The sequence below is a fragment of the Lolium perenne genome, chromosome 1 (assembly GCF_019359855.2).
Source record: "Lolium perenne isolate Kyuss_39 chromosome 1, Kyuss_2.0, whole genome shotgun sequence".
In the NCBI taxonomy this organism is placed as follows: domain Eukaryota; kingdom Viridiplantae; phylum Streptophyta; class Magnoliopsida; order Poales; family Poaceae; genus Lolium; species Lolium perenne.
In genome coordinates this window covers 49,298,910-49,303,497 of record NC_067244.2, presented here as the reverse complement: position 1 = coordinate 49,303,497, position 4,588 = coordinate 49,298,910, and positions in this window count along the sequence as shown.

The following is a 4,588-nucleotide window of genomic DNA, read 5'->3' as shown; positions in this document are numbered from 1 at the left end:
ACCAGAAAATAGTTGATACTACTTCCAATGACATGTAGAAACGAGTATATGATGATGAGAGATGGACCGAGTTCCCAGCGATCTACACTAGTGGTAACTCTCCAATAACAAGTGACAAGTGTTGGGTGAACAAATTACAGTTGGGCAATTGATAGGATTGAAATAGCATTAAGATAGAACATCAAGATTATTAATCATGTAGGCATGTTTTCCATATATAGTCGTACGTGCTCGCAATGAGAAACTTGCACAACATCTTTTGTCCTACCAGCCGGTGGCAGCCGGGCCTCAAGGGAATCTACTGTCTATTAAGGTACTCCTTTTAATAGAGCACCGGAGCAAAGCATTAACACTTGGTGAAAACATGTGATCCTCATATCACAGCCTTCCCCTCCGGTTGTCCCAATTTCTGTCACTTTGGGGCCTCGGGTTCTGGACAGCAATATGTGCAAACAACTTGTAGATACAATCTAAGCAATAATTATAGATCTTAAATCTAAGATCATGCCACTCGGGCCCTAGTGACAAGCATTAAGCATAATAAGATTGCAGCAACAATAACTTCACAAACTTTATAGATAGACTAATCATAATGTATCATCCATCGGATCCCAACAAACACAACACCGATTACATCAGATGGATCTCAATCATGTAAGGCAGCTCATGAGATCATTGTATTGAAGTACATGGGAGAGAGAGTACCAACTAGCTACTGCTAGAACCCGTAGTCCATGGGGGAACTACTCACGGAGCATGATGGAGGCGGTGGCGTTGATGGAGATGGCTTCCGGGGGCACTTCCCCGTCCCGGCAGGGTGTCGGAACAGAGACTTCTGTCCCCCGAATTGGAGTTTCGCGATGGCGGCGGCGCCCCTGGAGTCTTTCTGGAGTTTCGTCAATCGGTGTCGCGTTTTTAGGTCGAAAGGGCTTATATGGGTGAAGAGGCGGTGCAGGAGGGGCACCAGGGCGCCCTCCCCATAGGCCGGCGCGGCCAGGGGCCTGCCCGCGCGGCCCTGTGGTGTGGGGGGCCTGGGCCTCCTCTCCGTCTCCCCTTCGGTGTCCTGGTCCGTCTCGGTGAATTATGATGTTTGGTCTTTGTTTCGTCGAATTCCGAGAATATTGCCCGAACAGCCTTTCTGGAACCAAAAACAACAGAAAGCAGGAACTAGCACTGTGGCATCTTGTTAATAGGTTAGTTCCGGAAAACGCATAAAAACATTATAAAGTGTGAGCAAAACATGTAGGTATTGTCATAAAACAAGCATGCAACATCAGAAATTATAGATACGTTGGAGACGGTATCAACATCCCCAAGCTTAGTTCCTACTCGCCCTCGAGTAGGTAAACGATAAAAATAATAATTTCTGTAGTGACATGCTACTTACATAACCTTGATCATACTATTGTAAAGCATATGAGATGAATGAAGTGACTCAGGGCAATGATCTATAGTTGCTAACAAATAGATAACATATAGCAAAACTTTTCATGAAAAGTATTATCAAGACAAGCATCAAAAGTCTTTCATAAGACTTAACTCATAAAGCAATAAATTCAAAGTAAAGGCATCGAAGCAACACAAAGGAAGATTTAAGTTTCAGCAGTTGCTTTCAACTTTCAACATGCATATCTCATGGATAATTGTCAACGCAAAGTAATATGATGAATGCAAATAAGCAAGTATGTAAGAATCAATGCACAGTTGACACAAGTGTTTGCTTCTAAGATGGAAGGAAGTAGGTAAACTGACTCAACATAAAAGTAAAAGAATGGCCCTTCGCAGAGGGAAGCAGGGATAAAATCATGTGCTAGAGCTTTTCAAGTTTTGAAATCATATAGAGAGAATAAAAGTAAAATTTTGAGAGGTGTTTGTTGTTGTCAACGAATGGTAGTGGGCACTCTAACCCCCTTGCCAGACAGACTTTCGAAGAGCGGCTCCCATGATGTAGTTTATTTTTATTTTGGGTGACACTCCTTCCAACCTTTGCTTTCACAAGCCATGGCTAACCGAATCCTCGGGTGCCTTCCAAAAATCACATACCATGAAGGAGTGTCTATTTATTTTAGTTTTATTTAGATGACACTCCTCCCCACCTTTGCTTTCTCAAGCCATGGTGACATAGGCATCCCCAATGGGCCTGCCGAAGAAGGTACCCGGGGTTTATTGAAGGCCCACGACCCGAAGGATAAGAAGATTCATAAGCCCAAGATACTATTAAGGAAAGCTAGATTTGTAATAGGAAGCATTATTTGTAATCTTGCGGGATGAGTTAGAAACCTTCCCGGACTCTGTAACTTGTACATCACGAATCCCTCGGCTCCACCTCCTATATAAGGGGGAGCCGAGGGATAAAGAAGTATCGAATCATTGTCTCACAAACCCTAGCTTTCATATCGTCGAGTACTTTTCGGCTGAAACCTTCGAGATCTACTTGCCCTCTACTTCCAACTAAACCCTAGTCTACAACCTGTAGGCATCGACAAGTTAATACCTTGTCAATTGGCGCCGACCGTTGGGATTAGAGGCGTCAAGGATCTGATCTCGATGGCACGTTCAAGATCGTCGACTTCATCAACAGCAAGCAACGCGATGGATCGAGGTAAACAGATCGCAATTGGTCCTGTCGATTTTGTTCCTCACCCGCCCTCCCGTTTGGATGCATATGCATATCTGGAGGAGCCTATGGAGATGACGTTCGGAAGATTCCACTTTCGCGTCAAGAAAGAGGGAATGTATCGTCTCGAAATTCCGATCTCGTCGGGATTGTCGGCGGTCGATTCCGATTTTTTATCAATCGAGTCAGGCGAAGAGGAGACTTCATCGCCACGCTTCATCAGCACCAGGGCAAGCGAAAAGCTCGCCAAGATCTTCAGCGACATGTCCTTCGAGTCATCCGCGGACTCCTATATAAGCGATGACTCGAGCAGTGTTGACAGCTTTAACTTCATCGACAAATCCACTACAGTGAGCTTTTTTATCTCGACAATAACGGAAAAAGACAGTCAGGACACTTGCAAAAGGATTGCCAAAATTTCCAGGCAATGTTAAGGTGGGCAGGGCATGCCAATGCTCAGGCAGCGCCCAGAAATCCTCAAGGACCCAGGAGTGAGATCCACCTGCCACCTCCTCCCGCAATTACAGACGATAATCGACATCAGCTCAGAATTGCGGCAGCACCTGCACCACCGCCTTATGTTGATCCCAATTCCAACGGAGCGGTCTCGATGATTCAGAAAGGCAGGCCATCCAATAGAGCTCAAAAAGTAATCTCGCGACAGGTGTTCATGGCAGAGAAGATGCCTCCACCAACGGTTGAGTATCTAAATTGGTCAGGGCAAGATATTGGATTCACAATAGCGGATCATCCACAGCAAGTTCCTCGACCAGGACAATCAGCACTTATCTTACCAGCAGTAATTGCAGGATTCGAGGTATCTCGAGTGTTCATAGATGGCGGCAGCAGTTTAAACCTTATGTATGCAGATACATTAAGGAAGATGAATATATCCCTAGCAAACCTGAAACCAACCGACACGCGATTCCACGGTATTACACCAGAGAAGCCAAGTTATCCGTTGGGGAAGATTAATCTCGACGTCCAGTTTGGGACCCGAGAAAACTACAGAATAGAGAAGCTGGAATTTGAAGTCGTGGATTTCCCATCACAATACCACGCTTTGTTGGGGCGCCCAGCATATGCTAGGTTTATGGTGGTACCACATTATACGTACCTGTTATGGAGGATGCCTGGACCTAAGGGACCAATCACAGTCAAAGGAAGCTTTGCGCTAGCCGATAAATGTGACAAGGATTTTCATCGACAGTCAGAAACCTTCGGGATGCAAGCGGAGTACATGGCGTCAAGGCTCACGACTGACTATGATGTGTTGCCAGATGTAGGAAGGCCAAATAAAGAATCAACTTTCAACACTGAGAAAAATTCTAAGGAGGTGCAGATCCACCCGACAGACCCGAAAAAGACGACGTCCATTGCAAATGACATGGACCTCGCATAGGAAAGCGCGCTCATCGAGTTCCTCCGTGAGCACTGGAAAATCTTCGCATGGTGTCCAGCTGACATGCCAGGAGTACCCAGGGAACTTGCCGAGCACCACCTAAACTTGGATCCATTAGCGAGACCAATAAAACAACCTTTGCGGTATTTTTCGGAGCCAAACCGCAAAGCTATGGTGTCAGAAATCGATCGACTGAGAGAAGCTGGTTTTATCAAGGAACTGCATACAGAAGCCACATGGGTAGCAAATCCAGTGTTGGTGCCGAAGAAAAACACTAAAGTCCTTCGCATGTGCGTCGATTTTACGTGTCTGAATAAACATTGTCCAAAGGATCACTTTCCCTTCCCGAGGATCGATCAAATTATCGACTCCACGGCAGGATGTGAACGTCTTTCCTAACTGGATGCATATTTTGGTTACAACCAGATCAGATTGAAAGAAGAAGATGAAGTCAAAACAGCGTTCATCACACCTTATGGCGTGTTTTGTTATAGAACAATGCCTTTTGGTCTGAAAAACGCGGGGGCAACATACCAGAGGATGATGCAGAAATGCTTAGCAACACAGAT